Source organism: Chelonoidis abingdonii, chromosome 5, assembly GCF_003597395.2.
Source record: "Chelonoidis abingdonii isolate Lonesome George chromosome 5, CheloAbing_2.0, whole genome shotgun sequence".
NCBI classification, from domain to species: domain Eukaryota; kingdom Metazoa; phylum Chordata; order Testudines; family Testudinidae; genus Chelonoidis; species Chelonoidis abingdonii.
The window spans coordinates 42733140-42745554 of NC_133773.1; the positions used below are offsets into that span (position 1 = coordinate 42733140).

General features: G+C 42.2%; 1 protein-coding gene across 9 annotated transcripts in view; it reads left to right on the top strand.

Moving 5' to 3' along the window:
• The window catches only part of BLTP1 (bridge-like lipid transfer protein family member 1), a 228022-nt gene that overhangs the window by 412 nt on the left and 215195 nt on the right, over nucleotides 1-12415 (top strand). The window contains exon 1 of one of the 9 annotated variants that reach the window (XM_075066259.1): nucleotides 2274-2340. The exons of the other annotated variants lie outside the window; for them this stretch is intronic. The gene's annotated coding sequence lies outside the window, so the exon portion shown is untranslated. Of the gene's footprint in view, nucleotides 1-2273; nucleotides 2341-12415 lie in introns of those variants that run through there. 9 annotated transcript variants of the gene reach the window in all.

A 12415-nucleotide genomic window follows, 5' to 3' on the forward strand; every position in this document is an offset into this window, starting at 1 on the left:
CGGGTGAACGCGGGGGAGAGCGGGCTCCTGGCGCAGGTGAGTGGGGGGCGGGCAGGGCCGTCGGGGGGCAGGGCATGGGGAGTTTCTTGGCGCTGCCTTGCTCTGCAACAGCTTTACAATGGGCAGAGCGAGACTTGCCTCAGGAGATGCGTTGACTGGTGTCCATGCAGCCACGTGAAAGCGGCTGGACAGCTAAGGGAAGTTGTTTTTTTTTTTTAATTTATTTATGTCTAAGTTTCTTAGTTACCTGTTAATTCTTGTTGCTCCCATTGGCTCTCCTGAAAATTGGGGCTGACCTTTCACCTTCTCCCTCAGGTGTCCTCTGTGTTGCTCCTACGCTGAAGTGAAACTAACATTACCCTGGTCACTTTCACTCAGTGTACAGAGGCTGTCCCACACCTGGCGTGTTCTGAGCAGAAAATGAAACGCCTTTACGGCAGGGTTAGTCCTGTGCTGTTGCTCTCCCACTTGGAGCCCAGGTATACGGTGCACACAGAGACACGCCCTTTACATGAAGTTTTAAAGAAGGTGATATAATTTTGTGTACCATAAAAGTTGACTGTAATCTGAGCTTCATGAGTCAACACTTCTTATGTCAATAATTCATGGTAAGGAAAACAAGATGCCATAAAACTGGACTGGAACAAAAATGTGGAGCTAATGAGATGTTGTTGTTGGTATAGCTAGTGAAGCAGTGGGTGTAGGAACAGAACAACAGTACCAATAAGATCCTTCCTTACAAGACTGTCAAAATGCATGGCTATGTGGGAACCCTATTCTGAATCTGTGCTAGCTGTAACCTCACATTTTATTGCACTTGTCAGCTAGCTGTGGTCTCAAACCTGTGCAACCAAGCCATAGTAAAAACAAAGTAGGTCCATTAGTTGTAAATTTAAGTAGATATAACCTGCCAAATAATTGAGATTATATATATATACACCCACCCACCGCAAAACACTTCCTAATGCTAATTACGATGACATACAAACTGACTCCTAAAAGAACATCTGTACTATCTGAAATTAGTAAGAACATTGCCTTCTTTTTGGGAGATAAAAGATTTTAGGGCTATGTGCCTCTTTGACTTGTAAAGGTGAAAAGACAAAATATGGAATGGAGAGCTCCTGCTCTGTGACATACCTCACTCTGTGAGTACTGTCCAGTATCAGGGTTTCATTAATATTTGGGGATAGAGGTGGGAGTGGCCATCTTCAGGGGCATATTCCTCTTCATATTCTGTAGTAGTTCAAGTAGAACAAACTCTCACAAAGTCTGTACAGCTTCTTGCGTAACAACGGAAGGAGGTTCAGCACAGCTCCTCTAGGATCACTATGTTCTGGAGTGTTTGTAGGCCAACATCGCCTGCTGCTTCTTCAGCCCTCAGTAACCTTCTCCTGTGGGACATACTAGTTGGAAATTCTGTGAGAGGAAGCTTGTGGAGTTTCTTGGGAGCTCTGTCCCATGCCTGTGTATGTCTCCATAGAAAAAAAAATCAGTGATATGCTTGAAAAAAGTTGTCAAGTGAGAGTATGAATTACATGAAATCATAAAAGTTTAAGGACCTCCAATTTGTTTGGTCTGTACAGAAAGATTCACTTTTGGGGATGATCGTTGTCAACTATAACTATCAGTATCTCTGATCCTTTGCTTAATGATTGACATATTTTAGTTGCCTTAAAAAAACCCAAACCCCATAATTTTTTAATTTGTCTAAGATCATATTGAAATAATTCTGTTTCATACTAAAAATGTTTTTAATAGTGTTACAAATGTAAGTTGTTTTACACTGTACTGGAAACATATCTTGAAAGACTAATTATTCAATATCTTAACACTGAAAGACTAACCATAGTCCATACCTGAATTTTTGTTTCCCATTTTAGTAATGTCTCAGTTATTAAAAGAAGTAGGCCCAGGATTCTAATCATAAAACTATTTTTGGACTGAATAGAACAGTGAGTAATCACTTATGGCCCATAATCATCATAATTATATATATATAAAGGTTCGTTGTTATACGTGTGCTCCTTGGCAAGCTTGACCTAAGGTTTGTGGCATGACCTTTGTGTTCTACAGCACTCAAATATAGCAGATTAGAGAGAAATTTAAAAAAAACAAAGTTCTTAATGTAGTATGAAAATCAGGAAAGCAGTCATGATAGATCCCCTCTGATATTTAATTTGATATTAAATTAAATGTTTACTTTGTCCATTAATTTTTAATTTTCATTGTTCTTCACAGTTTTGTGTTTAAAATGTGTAGTTGTATTACAGAAGTTGTCAGGATGGAAGTTGAAGGTTTGGACAGTTGAACAGGGAGAATTTGAGCTCTTGGCACCTGGTAATAATGTGGAGAGGCAGTACTGGTAGTGCTAAGCATGTGAACAAGATGTTCACATTATCATTGGGAAAATACTTACATTTTAAGGAAGCAATCCTGCACCCAGCTCCATGTGAAAGTGAAAGATCTGGGCTTAAATTTGCATAATCAGGCCTTGATGCTGCAAATACTAATACATGTGCTTAACTTTGCCCCCAGGCAGTGGTCTTATTGAAGTTAATAGAAGTGTATGAAGTTAGGTATGTACATAATTCTTTGCAGGATCAGGGCCTAAGATTTCTAAATTGTTCATTTATGTGAGGCATTGAAGTATTTCACCTGTCTCGGGTATATTTAGGATGACTGCAGACTTCAGTCAACATTTTATAGGTTTACGTGTCATTCACTTGTGGAAGGTGCCCTTTGCAGCCTTAAGGGCTAGGATACTTAACAGTTTTCCTTTTAAGAGCTTGGCTTTTGTGCCATTATTCTGTAGCAGATTCCACAGAAGCATGGGGTATGCAGAGCCCTAGTTATGAATAGTGGCTGCATTCTTTTTGCGTGGGGTTTTGGTAGAAGTTTTAGAACTTTGAAATGTTTTCCTCCATGGTAAAGAACAGTGTTGCCAAACCAGTCATTCATAAAATCATGAACGAGACAACAAAGAATCATGAGGTTTTTGAAAGGGGCAGTGTCTTTTTTTTCTGCCTTTTAGTTTTAAGCCTTTAGGCTTTGTTTTGTTTTTAACTCTTTGCTCACATCCCACGAGTTGGAAACTTAAACTTTTTTCTTTTTTACATGAAAGCTAAGACTTTCTGGTAATCATACTTAAGGCCTCGTGTCTGTCACGGAGGTCACGGATTCCGTGACTTTCTGTGACTTCTGCAGTGGCCAGTGCAACTGGTTCTGGGGCTGTCCTTTGGCCAGCTACATTGGCCACCGCTGGGGCAGTCTTGGGCCACCACTTACCTCCCCAGCAGCAGCAGTATTTTGGGTGCGGGAAGGGGGCTCAGGGTTGCGGTAGGGGGTTGGGATGTGGTGCGGCGCTTACCTCAGGGGAAGGCTGTGGCTGTCGAGACAGTGGCGGCTCTAGGTATTTTGCCGCCACAAGCATGGCAGGCAGGCTGCCTTCGGCGACTTGCCTGCGGGAGGTCCCCAGTCCCGCAGATTCGGTGGCACGCCTGCGGGAGGTCCGCCGAAGCCACGGGACCAGAGGACCCTCCACAGGCATGTTGCCGAAGGCAGCCTGCGTGCTGCCCTCGCGGCGACTGGCAGAGTGCCCCCTGTGGCTTGCCACCTCAGGCACGCGCTTGGCGTGCTGGTTCCTGGAGCCGCCCCTGTGTCCAGAAGTGGCCAACATGTCCATGCAGCTCCTAGGTGGAGAGACCAGGGGGTTCTGCACGCTGACCCTACCTGCAGGCACTGTCCCCACAGCTCCCATTAGCTGCAGTTCCCAGCCAATAGGCACTGCGGAGCTGGCACTTGTGGTGGGAGCTGATGCTCATGGCGGGGTCAGTGCACGGAGCCCTCCTGGCCCTCCCTCCCCCTAGCAGCTGCAGGGACATGCCGGCCACTTCCTGGGAGCTGTGCTGAGCCAGTTGGGGAGCCTGCCAACCCTCCTCTCCTCCCCCCAGCACCAGTAGGGTCCTGAGCCACACGCCACCCCTCCCAGCACCCATGTTCCCCTGGCCCACTCCCCTAGAATCCACAGCCCCTCAGCCCAAGTTTTAGTTAGAGGTATATAGTACAAGTCATGGACAGGTCATAGCCTGTGAATTTTTGTTTACTGTCCGTGACCTGTCCATGAATTTTACTAAAAGTACCCATGATTAAAATGTAGCCTTAATCATAATTTCTGGAGCTGAGGCTTTAAGAAAAACAACAGATATTGTGAGACTCGTGATAGAATTATGAGAATTAGTAACATTGCATCCTTTCTAGTGACAAGAAGAGAGGTTTGTGTTAGATTGGATTAAAACTAATACCTGATTGAGAACGCTAAGGAATAAGAGTAATTAAAAGAGAGTTTGTTTGCTACAGGATCTGGTTTTAAAGACTCTTTCAAGTAGCTGAAAACAACAATATAGATTATTTTTAGAGGACGTTATAAAAATCTGTTCTAAATAGATGTTTTTATTTATTTTTTTAAAAATATAGCATTTTTGGCATGTTGGCCAAGCAGCACTGTGCTAGTTCATGAGAACCTGACAGTGAAACTGACTAGTTTAGTTTTGTTGTCCAAACTGAGTGAAATGCAGAAAGTAAGCAATTTAAACAGCTAAAAGTAAGCTAGATTTTTTTTAAATAATTTTTTCTTTATGTATTAAGTTGGTTCTAGTAACACTGGTAAAGAAATTCCGAATATATATAGTTTTCTATGTTGATGGATTCCATTTTTCAGCAGTGAAAATAGTTTAGCCTTTTCCCTAAAAGAGGACTTTGAGACATTGCCAAAACAATGTATTGTTTTCTCTTCTGTCTCTGCAACAGCTCAACAAACACATCCTTCTCCCAGTTGTGTTGATACTGTAAGTGATGCAAAAATAAAGTAAACAAATATATAAAATATTAAGTACTATAAAGAAACTTGGAAAATAATTGGTAAACTTCCCTCACAAGATAGTTTTCTGTGAAGGAAGAACTTCCTGGAAAAATATTTGCCATATAGTGGTGTTGGTAGGTTTTACACAGAGAACTTGAATCCTGCTTTTTAAAGCTGTGCGTTTGTGCTATGTAAATAGAACTCCAAATGAGCTAGAGGTTCGGATCCAAAAGGACTAATACACATTAATCAATGTGTAATTTACTGCCTTTCTGCAGCTACAGACATGATTATCAATTATTAATTTGTGATAGTGTTTTATACATGTTGCAGGACAGATTGCAGGGAAATTTTTCTTCCTTATTCCATTTTATCTTTAAGTGTAGCTTTAATAAGAAATAAGAGCCACAACTAATGAACAGTGTGTTTTGTGTTCTGTTTGACGTATTGTTTGCTCTTGTGTGTCTGTGTTACACGTGTCTTTCACCAATGTGTAGTGTATATACCCATGTAGCCCCCTTTGCACTGGTATAAATAGCAGCGTATATGGTGAGGCACAACTTAGGGGAGTAAAGACGTGCCTGAAGGGTGGAGACAGGTATGCACGCAAGTACATCCCTATGTGGCTCTCTACTCACCCAGGCTGTGCCGCCATTTTTAGCAGTGTACTGTGCTGCTGCTGGAGCCTTTCTGTGCTGCAGGAAAAAACTCTGGCCACGGGAAAAGCTGTGGCAGGGGAGATGGCGGGGAAAGGCTGTGTCAACTTCCTGCTGCTGCAGCCCTTACCCCACCATAGTGAAAGAGTCCGGCAACAGAGAGAGGCTCTGATTGAGCCTTTTTCTGCTGCATCCCCTCTACGAGAGCCTTTCACGGGCATGTGTATCTACATACCACAGTGTGGATGCAGTGTGCTTTTCACTGCAGTGTGTACCCACAAGTAGACTGCACACTGCCACCAGTGGTATATAGTGTAGAAGTAGCCTCAGATGGTACAACCTGATACGCAGTGTCTGTTGGAGTGCTCTTGCATACTCCCTTTGCCCCTCTCTCGTTGTTCCCTGAATATTCTAAGGCAAGGCTATAAAAGGGGGTGTGGCACTTTGGCTGCCTCAGTTCCATCCTACTGGCACCTCAGTCATGGGTTATAACTGAGGTTGTGAGGAAGAGGGGAAGAGGAGTGGGAATATGCAGAGGCCACTTGAAGGAGAAACAGGGGTTACTTGTCAACAGAGTTCTTTATGATGGACTCTGTACATTTCCACTACATGCCCACCTTTCCCTCTTCCTAGGAGCCTTAATTATAGCTCATAACTGAAGAGGTGGTAGGAAGGAACTGAGGTGATCAGAGCACTTTGCCCTAGAACACTCAGGAACAGAGAAGGGGAGAGGTAAAAGGGGGTATGAGAGTGCTCCAGTGGGCACTGATTGTCACGTTTCACCATCTGAGTTGCACATATTTGGTGCATCCTCAGAGTATAAATATCACAGTGCAACCTGGGCAGCTCACAGTTTACACCGTCTAGATGGAGCTCACTGGGGGCAGATGCCAAATCTTTCCTTTTTTCAGTAATGTGTCTATGCTAGCTACATTTTAGAGGCTGATAAATAATTTGTGACCACAGGAGGCTTCTGATAGCTCAATTGCACCTTTCACTGGAAATATGGTGGCATTATGGATCATTTGTCGTCTTCACTCTCCCACCTGAATCATTTGTGTCATCAGCTGGATCTTGTAGTAGAAATATTGGAGACTTTAGGTGAAAGGAAGAGGTAGAATGGATAGAAAACTAAAACTGCTGCCTCGTTTTTTTCTTTGTTTTCCTGAAGAAGCTTACAACGTTTTTGACACCCTATGGTAAAGGGAGCCATATCCTGAAATACTCATGTAAAGCATCCTTTCAGCTTATGTAAATTAATAGACATTATTAGATAAATCTCCCTAAATATAATCTGGTTTGTTGAGTGTTGCAAAAGTACAGATTGCTATGCTGCATTTTAAATTTTTCATAATTGCTGTAGGAATTGGGAGTTTGAATGATCTGTCAGTACAAAGTGTTTAGTGAAAGGGAGGAGAAGTAACCTTGTAAATTACTTAAACGCGTACTGCAGTAACAGAAGAGGTTTTTCCATTGCCGTATTAAATCCACCCCTTCAAGAGACAGAGGTAGGTTGAGGGACGTATTCTTCTGTCAACCTAGCTGCATCTAGGCCTGGTTTCAACCTAAAACTTAGGTCGACCTAACTATTTTGCACAAGTGTGGGATTTTTTTCACAGACTTGAGTGATATAGATAGGTCAACCTAGTTTTAGGTGCAAATCAGGCCTAGAACACTGAATATGGGATGGAGGGGAGATGGCTAAGGTGTTCTCTGTTTCCTTCACCCTCAAATTAAAAATGCTCTCCATTAGAATTAGAAGAGTTGATCTGCGCTCAGACAGTCCGATTATAATGTTGTTTATTCCTATAAGGTGATGTTAGAAAGGGGAAGGTGTTACAAAGAGGAAAAGATGACCAACATTAGAAGGATAGGTGAACCTTGCTTTTTTCCTTCTGCTGTGTTTCCACATAAGCCACATCTTGATTCTGCAGCTGAGAGTATTCAGTAGTCATCTGTATTTTCACCTTCTGTTCTTGGTCTTTATGGTAGTCTTGCAATTTAGTTGTTTCTTGCTTTGCTTCAGCTGTCCGTTGCTACACTAACCAACACTATTCCAATGACCAAGAATGCTGGAGAGCATCATTGGTGATCATAATGCCAATATATGTGCAGATGCTACAAAGCGTTCTGCAGTCTGCTCTCTTCTTCCTTTCTTCTTTCTTGAGTGAGCATTACTGCTGTGGCACTCTGAACTGCCATTAATGTGATACTGAATCTGGGTCTTCAAAGGTAGCTTTTTGTGTTTGTGTGCTGCCAGGCAAGCTATTTGATGGGTTTCTATTCTTGTTATCATATTGGTGTAGATACAAATGCTCTCTAAATGTCATGTGGACATGTATTCATTTAGACAGAGCTGTCTCTGTTGTTGTTAACAATGTTAACTCCTTACATGAGTCAGGTTAAAATGAGGCTTGCTTTTTGTAGTGACTGATAGATCTTTTTCACAAAAGCAGCTAATTTTAGGTAATTTAAGACAAATTCTTATCCATAAATTGCCAGTTAATAGTTAGAATTTGGAAACTGGGTGAGGATGAAGTACATCTCACCAAGATTATGAGTGCCGCTTGTGCTAGAAAGTGGAAAAGGAGAGCACCTGATTAATACTAACATACTTCAGCCAATGAAACACATTTTTAACCAAAATAGCAAGAGTAGTATTTCTAACTGGTACCCAGAATCCTCCTCTATTCTTTCTGTTTCTAGTAGAGCTGTATCTTAATTTGGCAATCAGCAATGATAGGTAAATCCAGAAAAATGACATAACTATAGAGCAGTGTTTCTCAAATTGGAGTCGCTGCTTGTGTAGGGAAAGCCCCTGGTGGGCCGGGCCGGTTTTTAACCTGCCCTATCTGCAGGTCTGTCCGATCGCGGCTCCCACTGGCCGCGGTTTGCCGCTGCAGGCCAATAGGGGCTGCTGGAAGTGGCGACCAGTAAATCCCTCGGCCCACGCTGTTTCCAGCAGCCCCCATTGGCCTGGAGCAGTGAATCACGGCCAGTGGGAGCCGCGATTGGACAGACCTGCGGACGGGGCAGGTTAAGAAACTGGCCCGGCCCACCAGGGGCTTTCCCTACACAAGCAGCAACCTCGATTTGAGAAACACTGCTCTATAGTTTGTCAATTTTCGGAACCCCAGTTTGAGAAACACTGCTAGAGAGATTCCATTTAATACAACAACAAGAACAAAACTCAATACATTAAGCACTAAAGGCTGGTATTGTGTTGTACAGCACCATGCAGACAAGCTTCCAGTTCAGTTCAGTAGGACATGTTGCACTCCAATTTCAAGTTTATAATCTAAAGAAGCAGTTTTAACCTTTCAAATCCATCTTAGCATGGACTTAGCGTGTCTAATAGACCATATGGATTTCCTATAGAGAAAACAGTCATGCTTTGTAGAAGATGCCTGAGTGCAAATTTGATCAGCAAAACCATAAGTGGCCTGAAAGTGATGTGCAACAAAGGGTTTTCTTCTGATCCCTGCTCCCCCATATGTATACCATGTTTTGTTACTCTTTGGCAGAGAAAAATGTAATTGCCAGAAATTCTAATTCTTATGAGTTGAGAACAAGGAACTATTAATCTGCAGAGCTGATACACTCTCTATCAGTTTGGGCACTGAAATGTAGAAATACAATTTGATGTCCAGAATAACCACTCTTCTTTTGTTAAGCTTCAGCTAAAATGGTTCAGCAGTTTCCAAGAACGATATCAGAGAAGAATGCTTCCCTCCCACCTCCATGCATATTGTTTTAAATAGTTTTGTTGAGAAGCTTTTGTACCTCCATATTTTGAAACCGGGGCTTGAGATGGGGGTGGCGATGGGGTTGCAGAGGCCATCCCAACATCAGGAATATGCTTCTTGCAATTCCTGTGAAAATCCAGCCAAATTTGGCCAGATTACAAGCCTCTGAATATAGCAGTTTGCACATGCTCGGTACAGGTTGTTAGAAGCTGGCAGTTAAATTCTCTGAAGATTTGATCTGTAGGGAGTATGCTCCATAGCCACAAAGTTCCTTCCTATGTGCTGACCAGACTGTTCATGTATCACAGAAAGACACAGCATGCCCTGTTTCAGGGATGAGCAGAACTTTTCCTACCGTTGTCTTTCCTGGTAGCTGGGGCTCCTGTGGTGTCAGGGATCAGAGCTGAGAGCAATGAGAGTCTCTTGTGCTCTTAATGCTCTGCCTGCTGGATTGCAAGCAGCATGGAGAATTAGGAAGCAGCTTGACTCAGATGTGGTTGGGTGAGGAGCAGAGGGAGGCAGAGAAAGGAGCTGGGGGTGGGTAGGTTTAGAGGGGAGCAGAAACAAGGGTAGAAAGGTCTACAACCACTAAATCACACTCTCTTCCAGAACCTCAGATTGAACCTAGGATTCAAGTGTGTCAACATTCCTCTTCTTCAGCAAATTTCCCACAGGTTTCACAGCTAAGTGTATATCATCACCCTGTAGTGGCTGGTCCATAAAGAAAATAAAAGCTTGGTAATGCTACAAGTTACTTTAGTTAGCTTCAGTGTTAGAGACTTATGTTGTGCTCTAAAGATTTCAACCCTGCTGATGACTCGTGGCTGTCAATATTGGTTGCCCATCATGGAGATTCTGTTTTGCTTTTTAAAAATATAGGAAATGCTGTACAATGTTACAGCTGCAGAGTCATGAAATACCAGAATTAAGGTTGTTTGTGTAACTTTAATTCAGCCTCTTGTGCATATGCATTATGATACAGCCTGTAGTTACATGATCAGATACTTTGTTTTCTAAGGAACCCCTCCCTTATTCAGTGTAGATAGTGGACCTGCTGTGTGAATGAATTTGGGGTTGGTTCTGTTGGATATCTGCCTTTTATGTTGGAATGTGTGTCGTGAATGATGCAGGAAACAATAGGAAGAGAATGCACGGGCTCATGACTGAGGTAGCTGAATGCTGTCATGGAGAACTGAATTCTGTTCCTGCCTCTGCACAGAATAATACTGAGCAAGTCATATAAACCATACATTTTCACAAGTGGACACTAACTGTGTATTCCTCATTTTCTGTGTGCCCAATGTGAGACACCTGGAGCAAACTTGGAGAAGTGTTGTATATTCCCAGTTGCAGCTGAAATCTAATCTAATCTAAGCACTATACCCAGATGTACAGACACTCTTTCCCAATCTATACGTTATATAATTTTTTTAACATTAGCTTTAGTAAAATAAGGGTGGCGGCCATGTACTGATTTAGCTTTTTAAAGAAAGTAACTGCCCATTCAAGAAGCATCATTAATCTTGTGCCCTGAATGAAAAAATAGTGTGAAATTAAAGGTCATATCTCACTGCATACACACAAGGGGGCCGAATTAAGGTTGCACAGGCAATCTTACTGCTGGAATTTCCTAACGTTTGATTTAGAAGGATGCAAAGGTTACAACATTAGAGGTGAAGTTATAATGTAATATATATGTTTAAAGTGTACCACACCCCCAGAATCTAAGCAGGAAATAATGAGTTTTGAAACTAAGTTGCCATGAGAGACCACACTGCTCCCTGAGGATTGTTTCTGCTGAAATGTTGATGTCATGGGGGAACTTGCATTAGTTTTAAACCTTAGTTTGTTTTTTTAGAAAAAAAGACTGCAAAGTACATATATGTAAGGAAGTACTTTGTACATCACAACTGACCTATAGCTTTCTGCAGATGGCTTGCAAATAAAGACAGTTCTTGTATTAAAGAATAGCTGAAGAATAAGATCTCCTTTCTGCTTCATTGACGGTCTCTGGGTTGCATTTTGTTGCTCTATATCCATTTTGTTGATAAGTGATCTTTGTACCCCTTTATTGCATGAGCATGAAATATTGTTTGTAAGATACTGTACTTAATCTCTTACAACAGGTTTCCTTTATGTAAAATAGGTTTCAGAGGTGTTGCGAGAGTAGGTAACTTAAAACTGTAGAGCTCTTTGAGATCCTTGGATGATGAGTGCTATAAGTGCAAAGTACTATTCTAGTCCAAATAATCAGTTTATTCATGCCGCTAGTCCCATTGACTTTAATGGGGCTACTCATGTGAGTGAGATGAGCAGCATTTGAGCTATTTTTAGGCTTGTGTGCTGCACTTATCTTTGCATTCATTTATATAAACCCCAGACCTCCTTACTTCATCACATTCCTCCTTTGCATGTGTCAGGGTCTGTTTCCCACTTTGAACTTTAGCGTCCAGAAAGTGGGGACCTGCCTGTTTCCTTCTAAGCATAATTCCTAGCTTAGATCTTATCATGCTGCCACCAACCCAAAATATAGTGTTTGGGTTCACTCCCTGTGCCCCAAAACCTTCCCTGGGGGACCCAAGACTCAAACCCCTTGGGTCTTAAAACAAAGGAAAATAAACCATTCCCCTCTCCTTCCTTCCTCCCAGATTTTCCCCTCCCTGGGTTACACTGGGGAATCACTGTGATACAAACTCCTTGAATCTTAAAACAGAGATGGGGGAACTTTCAACCTGTCTCATCACGTATCTTTGGTCTCCCTCCAGACTTCACATGAGAGAGATGACGTGATCCTAACACAGAGAGAAAGTATCCTTTTCCCTCCCCTTCTCTCGATATTTTTCCACACCAATCCGTGGCATACTTGATACTGGTGAGTCCAGGACCATCTGAGAGTCTAAAAGCAGAGTATTAATACAATAAAGAATAGTTTTAAAAGAAAAGCTTTTAATTAAAGAAAGAAAAAGGTAAAAATTATCTCTGTAAAATCAAGATGGAATATGTTACAGGGTCTTTCAGCTTCACCTAGATCAGAGGGACTCCCCCTCCCAGCCTAAGTATACAAGTTACAGCAAACAGAGTTAAAATCCTTCCAGCAGAATACACATTTGCAATAAAGAAAACAAACAAATGCCTAATCCGCCTGCTATCTA